The sequence below is a fragment of the Homarus americanus genome, unplaced genomic scaffold (assembly GCF_018991925.1).
Source record: "Homarus americanus isolate GMGI-L3 unplaced genomic scaffold, GMGI_Hamer_2.0 scaffold48354, whole genome shotgun sequence".
Classification (NCBI taxonomy): Eukaryota; Metazoa; Arthropoda; class Malacostraca; order Decapoda; family Nephropidae; genus Homarus; species Homarus americanus.
This window is the reverse complement of record NW_024723833.1, coordinates 5,295,318-5,313,970: the sequence shown is the minus strand read 5'-3', so window position 1 is coordinate 5,313,970 and position 18,653 is coordinate 5,295,318. Positions and strand designations below refer to the sequence as shown.

General features: G+C 43.7%; 1 protein-coding gene across 2 annotated transcripts in view; it reads left to right on the top strand.

Moving 5' to 3' along the window:
- LOC121863770 (protein phosphatase 1 regulatory subunit 3C-B-like) overlaps nucleotides 1–18,216 on the top strand; it is a 33,403-nt gene extending 15,187 nt beyond the window's left edge. For both annotated transcript variants that reach the window (XM_042362559.1, XM_042362560.1), the window contains exon 7: nucleotides 12,817–18,216. The gene's annotated coding sequence lies outside the window, so the exon portion shown is untranslated. The remainder of the gene's footprint in view (nucleotides 1–12,816) is intronic.
- The last annotated feature ends 437 nt before the right edge of the window (nucleotides 18,217–18,653 follow it).

Below are 18,653 nucleotides of genomic sequence, written 5' to 3'. Positions count from 1 at the left end.
GTCACACTTGAGTTATTTACCCGGCATGTGTAGCCTACCATAAAAAATAGGCCTATTGTCATCTAGAAAATCTACATAAAATACTGGTAACATTATTGGCATTTGTAAATTTAATAAGTTGTACAGGTTAAATAATTGGATAGTTTGAAAGGGAAGGTAATTTGTTGACGTCTTAATACGTTTACTGTACTGAAAAGTTTAATATTATTGATAAACTTTTGAGTAATGTTTCGAAAGATTGTGGTCGATTGGGGGAGCCTTTGAGGGGTTGGGAAAGGTTGGGATTGTAGGGCCATATGTATGTACGTATTTTAAAAGCGGTTTGTTTGGCTAGGCCGGTAAGCCTGTTTGTCGAGCGGAGAAGCGTAGGGTATCTGTTCTTGAATAACTGTTTTATAAATTAACTACTAAACGAACCAATTGGCCGTAACTCTATATAACGAGATGGTTAATGTTTACGCAGTTTAAGATTAGTTTACATGCCTTAACTCTAGTGGGAAGTTTGTTTAAATGGAATAGAAATGATAGTATGTGTGGCAGCGTGTATATGTGAAAGTTCCTCCACTGACCACTAGAGGCAGCTTCATCGTCCTCACCACAACCCGGCGCCTGTAAATACCTTCTCCACACACAACGGGACGCCACCGTTCAGAGGACGTTTCTCTTCTCTGAATTAACTCTGATTCATCTGTTTTATTTACATCTCTTTCCTGTGTTATTATATATATATATTTTGTAGTTTATTCTTGGTTTGTAAACGCCCAACATTGAACTTCCATTTGGGGTATTTTTTTTATTTCTTTTAACGAGATAAATTGAGAGATTAAAATACAGCCATAGTTTGGTGATTTATTTCTCATGCGACTTTTTGACCTGAATGAAGCTTTCTTATTGTAATGGGTGAGGAGGAGGAAGCCAGCTGGTGTACATGGGAGGTTACTTACAGCTGGTGCCAGTAAAGCATAGCGGGGGCATAGAAACAGTTAAAGGGACAGGTGGGGGTTGGAGATTTATGAGCAGGTGGCAGGTGGTGTGCTTTATATACTTTTTACCGTGACAGGTGGTGCTTGAGGTTTACTTTGGAGCTACATATATATTGGAGGAGGTGGTGGTGGTAATAAAAATGTTATTGAAGTGATATAGATAATGTGCTGTTAACGTGGTAGTGTTAATGGTGATAGTGATAATATGGTAGTAGAGATGATAGTGCTGATGATGATATCTATGAGACGTGTGATAAGTTAGTTTGGCCCAGATTCACTTAAAAAGATCTCCAGGTAGCGTTAGAGATTGATTATCAAGGTGACAAACAGCGGAGGAGAGGAGAACTAAGAGGGGAGTGCAAAACATCAGGTGGTCCACAAAAATTAATGTCCTCAATTTTCTCCACTTATATTGTTATCAAAAAGAGAGAGATTATAACTTGTGAATAAGACGACGTAGGTGCACCCAAGACCACCATCCCTCACTCTTTATTGTGGTTTTAAATACTGCAGGAGAAGTAATTTAGTAATCATGCGTGGAATGGACACGGGTTGCCAAGTGGGTGTTGAGGGTGGATAGGTGCTGAAGGTGTGTTTAAGGGTGGGTGGGTGTCGGTGGATGGCTGGTACGTTTGTGGACCATGGTAGTTGTTGGTAGTGGTGGTAGTAGCTGGTAAGTCTCGATGGCTGGTAGTGGCAACTCGTGGTTGTTGGTTGGCTGGTACTAATGGTGGTGCTGGTGGCTGGTAGAGGTGGGTGCTGGTAGTGGGGTGGACCTAAAATAACTCGGTATCTAAGGCAAGGAAGACTAAGGACCGGAGGCCAACATGCACAGTCATGGTGAGGAAGATTTTGGGCTGCTGGAGGTGACCCAACTGCATATTTCTCTCTCGTGTGTACATTTACAGTACACACAACACATTGTTGGTGTGTGTGAGAGAGGTTAGGGTGGTTAATCTTAAAAGGTAGACTTAGTTGGTGTGGCTGATCTTCAGGTGATCCAGAAAGTGCCGTACAGTAATACAACAGGGTGGCATTTGTTCACTTGAGTGCCATGTCAAGGAGGTGGCACTTAAGCTATGATGGGAAGATACACGTCTGAAGGTTGTCTTGCTCTTTGTCACCCAGATTGAGTTTAAGTGACACTTGAGGACTAGTCAGGTGACGTTTGAGTGCTGCTAGAGTTCTGGCACAAGTCTGGCACCCCGGCACCTCTATCAACTGATTTGCGACACAGGGCACACAACCAGCTGTCCCCGGGTGACCTCGGTTTGAAAGCAATGGTGAGAGGAGATAGTGCCAGCAGTGACCTTATCAGATAGTGTGTGTGGTAACCTTGGCACTGTAGCGAGGGTACTGGCACCTTGTATCCAGGGGGGGTCTTGATGCCTGTATTCTTGTGGGCGTTTACTCATTCGTGGTGATAATGTGGATGGTGTGGGAAGGAGAGAGGGAGGAGGTGGAGGAAGAGGAAAATAGTGTGATTGAACCTTATGGAGGTGGAGTCGGAAGAAGGAATGGTAGAAACAGGAGTGAGAAAGATGAGAGCAGTTACATGTACAAAGAAGTTAGGAGAGGAGGAAGAGGAGGAGGTTCAGTTGTAATAATCTTGGAGGAGGAAAGTGAGGTTAAGCGAAAGAGATGGTTATGGGGGAGCACCTGAAGGAGGGTAAGGAGGAGATAGTAAGGACGGGAAGTGGTGAGAATGAATGGAGAGCGAGACCTTGACCTAAGAGTCGAGAGATGTGTGTGTGTAGTGAGGAAGTGATAATGTTTGAACATGATTAAAAAAAGTCGTTCTGAATACTCACATATATATATATATATATATATATATATATATATATATATATATATATATATATATATATATATATATATATATATATATATATATATATATATATATAATTTTACCTCAAGCCTGATTATTATCATCTTAATTTACGTCAGGACTCCGTGTTCAACTCACACCAACACTGACCGAGACGAGAGAATACTTAGTCCAATGCGTCAATCCTGAATATAGGTGTGTGTGTGCGTGTGTGTGTTTGACAGTGACTTTGCTTTACCTTGAAATAGAACGAGATCACAGACTGGCAATCTAACAGTCTAGCGAAGTAGTGACGGTATGGTATGGTATGCAGGTGCCTCATACCACACTTGTTCGTTGATAAATAACGTTACACAGGTGTTTTATCATTAACATCTGTTCTGTGCCTCGGTATGTAAACAGAAGGTGAAGTATCTATACCCTTTCCCCCTCTACCTACCATACAAGTCTCAGATGTTGTCCTGTGCCACTGTTGTCTTCTTGGCGGTACCTCCCGTAAACCCCCTCCCTCCCCGCCACCTTGATGTCCTTAGCAGTGTCTGTGTGGGCAGCGTTAGCGACGGGCCCACCCCACAAGGCCTTCAGGTTGAGTGCAAATGTGGGCCAGGTAGGTAGAACTGTTGCAGGGTGATGACTTACCTTACATGGTGTGGGGGAGGGGATGGTGGCGGCGAGTGGGGAATTTAGGTGATAGACTTAAGCATTTAATACCGTGTTGATAAAGGGTTAAATGTTACTAATGTTAAATGGATGTCTTTATTCATCGTTGGTAAAAGATCTTTGTAGGAGGTTGGGTAGTTAGGGCCACCCCTGTTGATGGTCTCGGCAGGTGATGGGAGTTTGGTAATTAGTGTTGCAGTAAGGACACAGTGAAAGGTATTTTGGTGTCTTGTATAATACTGATAACTAAAATTATATAATAACTAAAAGTATTTAATTATAACAAAATATAAAATAATAATAATAATCTCTAAAACTATCTAAACGCGGGAGACTTGTGGTGACGTGAACTAATTGCTTAAATGCCTTGAGTCACAACACCACCACTCAGCTCTTGACTTTGGGGGTGACAGGAAGCTGGACTTTTATAACCTTTACACCATGATAGAGGAACACTGCCTCCTTGAGAGGTGTTACGGCAGAAGCAGCAGACTTAGATTGACTCACGAGACACATAGTAACACCTGTAATCGTTATTTTTCTGCTGCTATCTTTCAACCGTAATAGTGTTGATAGAACTCCCTTATCTCCATCACCACCCCCCCCCCCATCTACCACTCTTAGCACCACTATTAGCCATCCTCACCACAACCACCAACCACCGCTGCCATCTTCAGCTACTTGCCTCCATCCATCTATCACCACTACCATCATCCTCCACCACCACCATCATCCTCCACCACCACCACCATCCTTCACCACTACCACCATCCTTCATCACTACCACCATCCTTCACCACTACCACCATCAGTCTCACTACCACCATTCTCACCTCACCACCCTCCACCACCACTAGCGCCCTTGATGGTGGTGTAGCCGACGTCACTGTTATAAAAGTTGGCACAGGGCCACCAGACTCCAGGCCGACATGAGTGGGGTTGTAGTCACTGAGGGTATAGGCATTCCTTAGCTATGATAAGTGAGTGACCGAACTTAGTGCTGTCTGGTGGTGAGAGACGGCTTGGTTAGGTTAGGTGGAAATATTCTTTGATGTTTAGAGAAGTAGCGAAACATAATATTGGTAGCTACAGACATTGTGATTCACCAGTTGTACCTGTTCCCTGGTAAACCTGTCTTGGAGGAGGGCTTGTTCTTGGGGATATTTCTAGGCCTGCCAGTACCCGTTATAACCAATTTGGGGAAGTGGGGAAAAATATAAATAAATTCACGTTTCATTTCTTCCCATTTCCCTTTATAGAAAAAAGAGAGAATTTTAAGATATGATGTATTTAGGTCCTTATGACGCGTCGGATCACCTGAAGATTAGCCCCCCACCTAATTTCACCTGATAATTAAACACCCTAACATTACCTGGGTTGGGTTAGCTTAGCATTAGGTCAGGTTAGACTAGCGTTTGGTTAGGTTAGCATTACGATAAGGTGGGATGGGTTGGGTTAGCATTACGTTAAGGTGGGATGGGTTAGGTTAGCATTAATACAGGTTAGATTAGCATTAGGTTAGGTTGGGTTAAGATGAATTAAGCAGAAGTGAAGGGTGGCGGTTAAACTTGGTGGTCCTGCTCGTCTTCACCACACCCCTACACACACACACACACACACACACACCTACATACTTGAAGGTCATCCACTACTGCAACGAGGCCGTATTTGGTTCTCCTACAGGTTAAAGAATCCCCCAACGCTGCCACCATTCTCGTCCAGCTTGAGAAATCATGTCAATCGAAGACCTTGTGTGTGTGTGTGTGCCTTCGAGATTCCATTGCGCACACACACACTCACACAGGAAGTCAGAAAAAAAAAACACAATCAGCTTGCTCCGTCACACCTCTTCCATGTACTGTTCGCCTTTACAAAACAGTCGACCATTACTGTCATATTTGTGTTCCGGCTCTTGGGTAATGTTCCTTCCGGCAAGACCACCCAACTGAGGAAGGCGGAGAACCCCAGCAACTTTCTCTTGTCTGTGGGTAGTCTGTGACCCTCGCGTGTGGCTTAGCTAGGGTGTTTGGGATTGTGTTGTGATTGTGTACGGGGTGTGTGGTGGTTGTGATTGTGTACGGGGTGTTGGTATGTGGTAGTTGTGATGTGTGCAGTGTGTGTAGTTTTGGAATGTTCGTAACAGGTATGTTGTAGTTGTGATGTGTGCAGTGTGTGTAGTTTTGGAATGTTCGTAACAGTTGTGTGGTAACGTCAGGTTGTAACTTACGAAATGTATTAAATATTATGGTTGTATCTTATATTGTTTAATTATATATAGTGTACAGTAGTTGTATAGTTACCAAGATTTCTCTGAGTTGTAAAGTGTACATAAAACTAGTGTAAATTAGTATTGGGAGTTAAGTAAACGTCAATTTCCCCACAAGACTAGGGTCGCCTCCTTGAGCTGTCATGATGCAAGGTGTAGATGGGTGTAGGTCGCCTCCTGGAGCTGCCATGGTGAAAGGTGTAGGTCGCCTCCTGGAGCTGTCATGATGCAAGGTGTAGATGGGTGTAGGTCGCCTCCTGGAGCTGCCATGGTGAACGGTGTAGGTCGCCTCCTGGAGCTGCCATGGTGAAAGGTGTAGTCGCCTCTGGAGCTGCCATGATCCAAGGTGTAGGTCGCCTCCTAGAACTGCCATGGTGATAGGTGTGGAACGCCTTTCTAGAACTGCCATGATCAGGTGATCCCTCCAGAAGTGAAGTTGTAGAACTGCCATGGTGAAAGTTGTAGGTGTCCGCCCTCCTAGAACTGCCAGATCCAAGGTGTAGGTCGCATCCCAGAACTGCCATGGTGAACGGTGTAGGTCGCCTCCTAGAACTGCCATGGTGAAAGGTGTAGTCGCCTCCTAGAACTGCCATGATCCAAGGTGTAGGTCGCATCCTAGAACTGCCATGGTGAACGGTGTAGGTCGCCTCCTAAAACTGCCATGATCCAAGGTGTGGGTCGCCTCCTAGAACTGCCATGATCCAAGGTGTAGGTCGCCTCCTAGAACTGCCAAGGTGAAAGGTGGTCGCCTCCTGGAACTGCTATGGTGATAGGTGTAGGTCGCTTCCTAGAACTGCCATGGTGATAAGCTTCCTAGAACTGCCATGGTGATAGGTGTAGGTCGCTTCCTAGAACTGCCATGCCTCGTGTAGGTCGCCTCCTAGAACTGCCATGGTGATAGGTGTGGGTCGCCTCCTAGAACTGCCATGATGATGGTCGCATCCTAGAACTGCCATGGTGAACGGTCGCCTCCTAGAACTGCCATGGTGAAAGGTGTAGGTCGCCTCCTAGAACTGCCATGATCCCAGGTGTAGGTCGCATCCTAGAACTGCCATGGTGAACGGTGTAGGTCGCCTCCTAAAACTGCCATGATCCAAGGTGTGGTCGCCTCCTAGAACTGCCATGATCCAAGCTGTGGGTCGCCTCCTAGAACTGCCAAGGTGAAAGGTGTAGGTCGCTTCTAGAACTGCCATGGTGATAGGTGTAGGTCGCTTCCTAGAACTGCCATGGTGATAGAGTGTAGGTCTTCCTAGAACTGCCATGGTGATAGGTGTGAGTCCTTCCTAGAACTGCCATGGTGATGGGTGTAGGTCTTCCTAGAACTGCCATGGTGAAGGTGTAGAGTCGCTAGAACTGCCATGGTGATGATAGGTGTAGGTCGCCTCCTAGAACTGCCATGGTGAAGGTGTAGGCCTGCCATAGAACTGCCATGGTGATAGGTGTGGGTGCCTCCTGGAACTGGGTGATAGGTGTAGGTCGCTTCCTAGGAACTGCCATGATGGGGTGTGGGTCGCCTCCTAGAACTGCCATGAAAGTGTAGGCCCTCTAGAACTGCCATGGTGAAAGGTGTGAGCCTCCTGGTGGGTCTGAACTATGTAGGTGATGATGAAAGGTGAGTCGCCTCCTGGAACTTATGATGTAGGTGGGTGGGTGTAGGTCGCCTCCTAGAACTGCTGTGATGAAAGGTGTTCGCCTCCTGGGCTGCCATGGTGAAAGGTGTAGGCCGCCTCCTTGAACTGCCATGGTGAAAGGTGTGGGTCGCCTCCTGGAACTTATGATGTGGTGGCCTCCTAGAACTGCTGTGATGAAAGGTGTAGGTCGCCTCCTGGAGCTGCCATGATGCAAGGTGTTGGTATTGAACAAGGATATTAAGGTGGGGCGTCATGATAAAGGTCCCAAGCCCTCAGGAACCTTGGCCATAGCAGCTACCAGACAACAGGCGATTAGAGCTTGCTGTTAGAGGTAGCTTAGTGTGGTGATGTTTGTGTCTTGTGGTGATAGTGTATGTTTGTTGTTGTGTGTGTTTGTGGTTGTGTGTGTGTGTGTGTGTGTGTGTGTGTGTGTGTGTGTGTTCTAGACAGAGGTTGAATTGGTGTTTGTGTGAAGGCTACAGGAGTCTCCAAGGTCGTCTCCTCAGCCCTGCCTAACGGTAAACCGGGGGATTATCCTAACGGAATTTTCAAGGTCGAACTTGTCACTCTGAATGAAAGATTAATGCCTATTTCATTATATTTATTTGTGTTTTAAAGAATTCCAGTGTTGTACCGCATCAAATCCTCTTCTTTTTTGTGGATAGATTAAGAGGTAGTGTGGTTGAGGGTGTTGGCTGGGGCAGGATGGTGTAGTTTAGGCGTTGGTGGGTGAGACAACAGACTGCAGCCACTGGACCAGACAGCTTGGTGCTGGTGGTATCTGGGTGGACGGACGGACAAACTGGGACCATCAACCTGGGAGAGACACTGTTCACCTTCCATGCTATTGGTTAACAAGAGAAACCAATAGAGTTTATAAGCCACACAAGACTTAGTACACATAAGGAGTAGGTCTTAGGAATTTATGGACTTAAATTAACCCCCAAAGTAACTGTGTTCTAATTCACGGCTATTGCTGCGTATAAAACCCTAACAGTGTGTAGAAGAAAGTGTCTAGACTGTGGTGTTACTGTACAAATTTCAAGGTTATTTGTGACTTAGATGGTGGCTGTTGAGTCGGTTGATGCGTTACTTTTGGTTCAGTGTGGGAGGAGGACATAGATCACGTAAGAATGTTTTTTTTGTGTGTGCGTGTGTGAGAATTCATCTTTTTTATCACTCACGAATTTCATTATATATATATATATATATATATATACATACACACACCCCTTTATCATCTGCGACCCTTTGCATAACTGGTTGGCCTGTAGGTTGACTGATTAATTGACTGACTGACTGACTGATAGATTAGTTGACTGGTAGGTTGACTTACTGGTGGACGGAATGACTGGTAAGCTGACTGGCTGTTTGGTAGATTAGATGACTAGTAGGCTGACTTACTGACAGATTCAATAACTGGTAGGCTGACTTACTGGTTGATTCAATAACTGGTAGGTTGACTTACTGGTAGATTCAATAACTGGTAGGCTGACTTACTGGTAGATTCAGTAACTGGTAGGCTGACTTACTGGTAGATTCAATAACTGGTAGGTTGACTTACTGGTAGATTCAATAACTGGTAGGCTGACTTACTGGTAGATTCAATAACTGGTAGGCAGACTTACTGGTAGATTCAGTAACTGGTAGGCTGACTTACTGGTAGATTCAGTAACTGGTAGGCTGACTTACTGGTAGATTCAATAACTGGAAGGCTGACTTACTGGTAGATTCAATAACTGGTAGGCTGACTTACTGGTAGATTCAGTAACTGGTAGGTTGACTTACTGGTAGATTCAATAACTGGTAGGCTGACTTACTGGTGGATTCAATAACTGGTAGGTTGACTTACTGGTGGATTCAGTAACTGGAAGGCTGACTTACTGGTAGATTCAATAACTGGAAGGCTGACTTACTGGTAGATTCAATAACTGGTAGGTTGACTTACTGGTGGATTCAGTAACTGGAAGGCTGACTTACTGGTAGATTCAATAACTGGAAGGCTGACTTACTGGTAGATTCAGTAACTGGAAGGCTGACTTACTGGTAGATTCAATAACTGGTAGGTTGACTTACACTGGTAGGTCCAATAACTGGAAGGCTGACTTACTGGTAGATTCAATAACTGGAAGTCTGACTTACTGATAGGTCAATAACTGGAAGGCTGACTTACTGGTAGATTCAATAACTGGTAGGCTGACTTACTGGTGGGTCAATAACTGGAAGAGCTGACTTACTGGTGATTCCAGCTAACTGGTGAGGCTGGCTTACTGGCAGATTCAATAACTGGTAGGCTGACTTGCTGGTAGATTCAATAACTGAAAGGTAGGTTGACTTACTGGTAGATTCGGTAACTGGTAGGCTGACTTACTGGTAGATTCAATAACTGGTAGGTTGACTTACTGGTAGATTCAATAACTGGTAGGTTGTCTTACTGGTAGATTCAATAACTGGTAGGTTGACTTACTGGTAGATTCAATAACTGGTAGGCTGACTTACTGGTAGATTCAATAACTGGTAGGTTGAGTTAATGGTAGATTCAATAACTGGTAGGTTGACTTACTGGTAGATTCAATAACTGGTAGGTTGAGTTAATGGTAGATTCAATAACTGGTAGGTTGAGTTAATGGTAGATTCAATAACTGGTAGGTTGACTTACTGGTAGATTCAATAACTGGTAGGTTGAGTTAATGGTAGATTCAATAACTGGTAGGTTGACTTACTGGTAGATTCAATAACTGGTAGGTTGAGTTAATGGTAGATTGAATGACTGGTAGGTTGACTTACTGGTTGGCTGGATCTCGAGAGACGTAGAGCGAGGGGCGACCTGATAGAGGTGTATAAGTGGAAGGCAGGGCTAAACAAAGGGGACATTACAAAGGTACTCAAACTATCCAACCAGGAGCGAACTCGTAACGATGGTTTTAAATTAGACAAATTTAGATTTAGGCGTGAAATAGGTAAACACTGGTTTGGAAACAGAGTAGTGGATGAATGGAACAAGTTACCAAATATCATCATTAACTCGAATACGCTGAATAGCTTCAAACATAGGTTGGATGCTTATATGAGCAATAGGGGTTGGGTGTAAACGGGACTGCCCAGTATGGGCCAATAGGCCCGCTGCAGTTTCCTCCATTCTTATGTTCTTATGTACTAGCTGACTGGTAAGCTGATAGTCTTGACTGGGTCAGGCGGTACACGTGAAGTAGGTGTGTACCACAGGTAGGTCCTCTTAATGATATACCGGACATACAGTAAGGGTGATATTACCTGTACACGTTAGGAGGAAGGTCAGGGTCACATACACACACACACTGTACATATCCATATAAGATGGTTTTATTACTCAATTCATGTCACTGCTAGTTCCCAGTTAAATACTAGTAATAACAATAACAACAATAATAAGATCACTAAAAACAATAAATACGAAACGAGAGGGAGAGAGAGAGAGAGCGATTTTAGGCCCAAGTTTTCCGAATTTCTTTTATTCGGTAGAGGACATTCGGGTGGACCCATGGAGGACCTGGCCGAAGTGGCTATTGTGGTGCTTATGGCGGTTGGGAGGAGGAGGCGGGGGGATGAGGTAGGGAGAGTAGGGGATTAGGTAGGGAGAGGAGGAGGGGGAGTTGAGGCAGGGAGAGAAAGATGGGGAAACAAGGAGAGGAGGGGGTGAGGTAGGGAGAGAAAGTGGGGGTGGGGGAGGGGGTGAGGCAGGAAGAGAAAAATGGGGTGAGGTGTGGGAGAAACAGGGTGAGGAATGGAGAGAAAGAAGGTGAAGAGAGGGAGGAAGGGAGGGTAAGAGAGCTAGGGTGAAGGGAAGGGGTGTAGGCTGATGTGTATCACGCTCTTCATAAAAAAAAGTAAATTACAGTTGTAGTTGATATAATTAGATAATTTACCTGTTCTTCGACTCAAAAAAAGAATAATGTTGGACACACTACCTGAGTTTCGTGGTCGCCCCGCTAGAGGGCAACACACACAACCTGAGTGACCTTCCTTCTTAGCAAGGTCAGGTCAAGAGTGTAGGGGGAGGAACAAAGGGACTTAGGGGTTGCTATATCTCTCTTTTTACATGAGACAACAAGAATGGGTTGTCAAGTCTCCTTAAAACGAAGGGTTAAGGGGGGAGGGGGTGAGAGCTGGATTTGACGCACACGGGTCTTGGAGGCACAACAGGTTACGGGTTTTGGGGTAACCCTAGAAGACGTGGAGGTGGGTGGTGGTGGTGCTGCTGCTGTAGGGATGATTGTACGACGCAGCTTAAGGTGTTTGTTGCCTGGTTGTTTAAATCTTGTTTAGTTGATGATAAGCCATCCATAAAACACACACACACACACACACTATCGCATTTAAGAATTTTTGTTAATTGAACAAGGATGAATGTCACCTTACTAATTAGAAACTCTTTGCTCCTAATGGTTATGTTAATTTGGGGTCTAGTGGGACGTGGGACCCAATTACCAGGTGCCGATGCTCTCTTGTCAGCCACGGACAGGTACACGGGCCAAGGGGTGTGACAGGTGTGTTGCCCAGGTGTTCACAGGTGATCAGCTGTGTTGGTAACGTATGTGGTGACTCACCTGGTTGTGTTGACGTTGATCAGTTGTGGTAAGGGTGGTGTAGTGGGCTTCTGAAAGGAATTGGGTAGTTTAGTAATTAGGGGGTATGGTATGAATATTCCTAAGTGAAGCTACGACGTAACTCGGCCCTCCGTTCTCTCTCATCCCGTATGGGCGGCGTCTTAGTGTACCAGCCCATCCTAGGTGAGGTATGTGGGCGTGGTATGGGCGTCACCTAGCAACGTGTACGTGACTATGATCCTTGAGTGGGTGGTGGTGGCGGCGGCGGCGGCATTTTGTCTCCTAGCTGGTGTTCATGCTTAAAGCTTTATTATACAGAGGAAAACTTTTATTCTCGTCACTAAAATACTGCGTTTATTCTTCATTAAAAAAGGTGTGTGGGGGGGTGGGAGGGAGGACACGTTCACTGTTCATAATGAGAGAAGGGGCGTGTATAAGTTGTATTAAAAAATATATATTTATTTGTTTTAGAGAGAGAGAGAGAGAGAGAGAGAGAGAGAGACGTGTGATAGGTAGCAGGGGCTTGAGAGAGTGTATGAAAGACAGCATTAAATATCACGGAAGCAGACCATAGTGGCGCCGGAGCTCCTTGCTTTACGTAAAACCCCTCCCGCTGGTGTACACACACACACGCAGAACAGGTTCACATCTGACTCACCCTTCCCCTTGGTGTTGTGAATGAGTGTGTGATAGTTGAGCTCTGAATGTGAGTAATGTAGTCACCTGAAAATTAAGATTATTTTTTGAAATATCTAAATTAGTATAATGAGCTGTTTAATTTGTCTTGTAAAATATATATATAATTTTGAGGTTATGATTTGTAATATACTTCATGAATGTTTTCTTTCTCTGACAGAAACTTAAAAGCTGCTAGTCATATCATCGCGAGAGTTGCACCCCACAGTCCTCAAGTTTACCAACACGCCCCCCGAAGGTGGCTCTTCTCAACCCCTGCCAACACCGTCATCGCCTCCTCCATACATGGCCTGCTGCTGTATACCGCTATATATATGTGCAGTATACCGTTCTAGGGCTTCTATGTACCGTCAAGGGACCTCCATGTACCCTCAAGGGCCCTCAATGTACCCGCTCAGAGCTTCCAGGTACAGCCCAGGTACCTCCATATATCCTTGAAGACTTAGCGTACCGTACGCCCACGCCTTCTATGTATCCTTCCAGGACTCTGCCTACCGCTCGGAGGTCACACACTTACCTCCCACCAAGGCCTCCAGGTGTGGTTCAGGCTCTTCTGTACATTGCAGTGAGAACGTGGGTTACGTTGGGTCCTTCCAGATACTAAAGACAGCCGCAGCCGAGCACTCACGTGGCCCCCTGAAGGAGGGAGTAAGTGCTGGGGGCCACAAGTCTTCCTGGTAATGATGTTTTGGTGAGGTAATGATCGCAGATAGTTGTAGTGGTGGACGGGAACAGTGTAAGGGATGCTGGTCTTGAGGTTACTCATACCTGCCTACACAATCAGGCTTTACAAAACTGAAAAGCAACAGTAATTAATATAAAATGGACTTAATGACGATGAAATTGATCTTATTTATTTAAAAAAAGTGAAATAATTTTTTAAAAGCTGGTCTTGTTACGTTTAGTGAAAGTACAGTAATCAATTAACGACAAGTGTTACAATAGAAGAGTAATAGAGATATTACCTGATATAAATTTATCTGTGATAGAGTACACTGACAGTTGTGTACTGATGTGATTACCAGAGTTGCTCAGGTGAGTTATGGGCAGCTCACCTGAGGAACAGAGGGGCGGCAACCTGTCTTGTGAGTGATGATGTAACAAGTGACTATGTATGAACTAGATATAGGGTGCGAGCTAACATTATTTTGGTTTCTTATATAAAAAAGCTTACATTTTGTGTTTTATGTAAATAAAAAGTGCAATATGTATGTAAGGCTTCTTCTTACAGCACTCCGTGCCAGGGCAGGTGTCTGGGGTCCACCTCAACACCTGTCACACGTGAATTATCCTGTGTGATCAATCTCATCTTCTTGTTTACATTCTGATGATGTCTAGCTGGTACTGTCAACGTGATATGTCTGACGAAGTAGTCAATCCCCACAGACAGGTAGCGAGCACACTGATGGTTGCACAAGAATTTAAGATTGTGATAAGGCAGGAGTCTGGCATAGTGAGACTGTGACTTCACATTCTGAGGTGAAGTAATACCTTGAGTGAAGGTGGCACAACGTAGATCATTTCTCACCTGTTGACTATAATGTGAATGGGAATCTCTTTTTCTTTACTATTTGTCAGCTTAGTTGAAATGTTACAGTAAGTGGTACAAATATTATTATGTACTTGGTATTGATTAACCGTATACCGGGTAGAGGCGGGGTATCACTTGTATTGCCTTAGGTCAGCTAGCATGATTTTCATTTAATTAGGGACTTCAGTTGTCTGGTAGCCACATGTTAAGAAACTTGAGTTCCTGGGAGTGAGATGCCTTCTGTAGCTACAAGGAGAAGTTACATTTACAGTCACTTGTACACGATAAATGCATTTTTTCCTTGTGGACGAATTTTAATGTAAGACGATGTATCTTTCGTCTCTATCAGGATAAAGTGCATTCCTGACTATCTGTCTCTTGGTGATGGAAGATAAGGTATTTTATCCTGATGAGGGAAGATCACCACTGACCTGTGTTATTGATGTACGAGTGTGGGTTCACAGGTTGTTAGTAGTTGTGAGGTAAATGGTACCTCTCAGTGTTACACCCGCGGCAGCTGGTCGGGAGTGTACACACCTCTTGGCCTCGTGTGTGTGTGTGTGTGTGGTGAGGGAGCTGGGCAGGTGCACTTAGGACCTCTTGAGGTGGAAGTTAAGCTTCACCTGTGCCACAAGGGAGCTTTAAACATGTAAGTGTGTGATGAGGGTGTTGGTGTACTGTGGGCCCACCAGTTCTGTATGGCAATGTGCCAATATGTATTAAGGTTTAATACAGAGCAGGTTGGGCCCCATGACAGGGAAGGTCAGCACTATATATATATATATATATATATATATAAACTAGAGGTGTGCACTACTGCAATTTTCGTGCCCCATCACTATTCAGTGTATATATAATCAATCTCTCTCTTTCTCTCTCTCTCTCTCTCTCTCTCTCTATATATATATATATACAATTTATATAAATATATATATATTTCTACTTCAATGTTGTCTACCAGTAGTGATGTGTAACTCCCTGCACAAGGAGTAATTCACCTGGGGAAGATAGACTTTAGTTCACACAGTTGTTACCTCAGATAACAGGACATTGTGCCCACCTTATAGTAGTTGTATACCACACTATGTTACCACGAAACTACTGTACTGTACTAGCGTGACGTCACCAACAACAACAGGCAGATGATACTATATAGGCAGAGTAGAAGGCGACCACCATGTTGTCTAGTCCTTCAAGTGTTAGGTGTGGTAGTGTATGAAGGTCAGTGATGATATATTATAAATGAGTTTGTTTCCGCTGTGTCCGTTTAGTGCCGTACGGGTAAACACACGCACAACCCGTCATTTAAGAACAGTTATTGTCTAGCAGCGACTTAAGTCAAATACAGTAACTCAGAACGAAGACTTTAACGCAGACTCGACCTCCTCCAAGCACCGAGTGTCCAATAGTGTTCTAGAAGTGTCGTGATGGTAAGAGTATTGATAGGACTCGAGAAGGGTAGGTAATAGGGCGCAACATATCTCTATGTACACAAGAGCCCAGGGGAGTGAATATTATCGTCATAGGAAGAGATGGTTGTGATGGTGAGCGCGGCGCAGCAACATGATAGCTTACAGTACATTCTCTCTCGCTAAAGTGATGGTATGTCTGGGAGGGGTCGTGTCTACACAGCTCAACAAGGAACGGGAAATATTAACGACCTGTGATGTTACACGACCCTCAGTGGATAGCTCGCGCGCTTAAAAGGATGTCTTCGGGTAGGATATAATTATTAAGTTCAGGTTTTGAGAGAGTTTCGATAATCATGTGGTGTGTTACGAAGGTGCCTGGGAGAGGAGAGGTCATGTAGGTTACGGTCATCGGGTGTGTTTGGGTGTATATATATATATGTGTGTGTGTGTGTTAAGAGTGACAAACAGCAGGAAGATAAAAACAAAAATAGTGTATTCGGCGCCTAATAATATCAATCTGTCTGTTCGTTTGTTGTTGCTCGCTAGGGTTGTGTGTGTGTAACTTTATCTAGAGGGAAAAGATTCAATATCCTTCCTCACCATTATGTTTTCCCTACCTTTCAAAATTGATCGTTTATTTGCTCAAGTTAAACCCAGAGTTCCTTTGGTGAATGTGTCTATGCTTATACAGATTGATGATGATGAAACCGTATCAATCATCTCGTTAGTATGATAGACGTTGATGACTTGAAACAGAACCTTAAACTTCTTAAACCTTCACTTGTTTTAGCCCAACGAGAGTAAATGTGAACCTCTGAACCTTCTAAACCCCCTACGTGTGAGGTTCTATGTTCAAGTTATGTTCTACTTTACTAATGAGATTATCACCTACAGCCTTAATGAACCTGCTGGTCCATATAATCTTAACCCCTCTACCGTCTTCATTAAAACATCTGAACCACTGTTATGGTTACTATTATTAAATGTGTTTTAGCATTTTTCTTTTAAATCATTTATACCATTTCTTAGCTGCAAATATCTACTGTATATGTATTATATCAGGAGAGTAGCCGCCATGGACCAAAGTATTTTTAATATTCGTACGTGGTAGTTATGTACGTGTCCATGGCAGCTGTTGTCCCCTACTCCTCACTGGCCTTTACTTCTGGTTGTGTTGATTTTTTATATAGTAGTCTGGGAGAACGTCAGGTAATAATGTTCTCGCTGATCCATAACTTGTATGTAGTATATGAAGAAAAAAAAATGATTAAAAAAAAAACCCACAAAAGATGATCATGATACAGTCTTTAGCCATGGAACAGATTGTAGTTATTTTATATTGCACGATATTTTATGAATTATTATTATTATTTTTTTGCAAACCACCAATAAACACACTACTGTGCCTATTTGTGTGATTAATTTAAAAATGTATGGGTCATTTATCCACCCACTACCACACCCCCCTACCTCTCTTATCCTCCCCCCCCCCCTTCTTAATAAACACTCAATATATACATATATGTTGAACATATACAACCCTGCTCTTGTGTATATTACCTGCTGGTAGTGAATTACAGGTAACACACTAGATCCTACCTCCCTCCTTCCCTGCCTACTTCTCGTCCTGCCTTCCCTGCTTACTCCTCCTCTTCCTTCCTTCACTCCCTCCCAACTTCCTTCTACCCCATGTTGCTGGTGTGGCAAGTGTTGATGTTGACAATAGAGAGAAACAACTGTTAGCTGATTGGCTGGTCATTCCTTGGTTACATAAACAATCATGTGATTGGACAGAAGGAAAAGAAAAAATGGAAAGATAGCCAATCAGATTGCAGTGTTGTTGGCTCCCAGGAACCCAAATACTCGCTGATTGGCTTCTCATTCTTGTGCTATATGAATGATTATGTGAAGAATGTGCCAAATATGAGAGAAATGAAAAGATTGATAGCCTGTCAGAAGGAGGTTTGGTTGTATGTAGTGGTGGTTGACCAAACGTAAATACTATCCACCACATTATTCAACAAAACTAATAATCTGATTGGCACTTTCCAGCTCCAATGAAAACATAGTCACTAATGGAAAAAACAGCCAATGAGAATTCAGTTTTAATGCTGTTTTTCGGTAGCCTTATAGACGCTCTGGCTAGCCTTAGTATCAAGTCATTACAAACGCAACAGCGGACTTGCATTTTGAAACGCCCAAAGTTACCACAAACACTGAATGCATTACTGCAGATTAAGTCCCCCTCTGTTTATATTCTTAACTGATAAACCCGTAAAACATGTCTACCGAATGTGGTCCAGCTTGGTGTACTATACGTGTGATAAGCCAATCAAAATACCATTAAGTGTGCAATTCTAGCTTTTGATTGGTTCATCATCTCACTTTCCCCCCACCCCCCATCCCCTCCCCCTCTCACACTCGAGAACTCGTAGGAAACTGAACGTAAACAAAGCCCGGACCAATCAGAAGATGTATTGGACTTGAACTCGACTTGTGATTGGTCCATTGTGTTGAAGAGGGAGAGCTGTGTTGAGCTTCCAGATGTGAATGATGGTAATGTCTCGGATGTTTCATAAAAGCCTTGTTCTTTTTCTTAAATAAATAGTTTCTAATACCTGATTTTTTATTCACTTCAAAATTAGAATACGGCTGAAAAAAGCAGGATTACTGATCATCATATTAGTACATTTAAACACTTAACTGATACAATGTTGTAAGTAGAATTTAAGTACTAATATGATGATCATCTCTACTTTAATGTATTACAGGATAAGGTGAGTTAGGATTCTCATTTATTACACAACATTAGTAAGAGTTAGGGAGGGATATGAACAGAGTATCTCGGTGTTGTTTTGTCCCAGAACAGTGATGCAGACAGACACAGACACAGGTAAATACAGAGGTAGACACAAATATATACAGTAACTAGACACAGACAGGTAGACAAACAGGTAAATACAGGGGTAGACACAAATATATACAGTAACTAGACACAGACAGGCAGACGCTATGTAAGAGCGTCACCACCCGTGTCCCTTCCACAAGACTCCT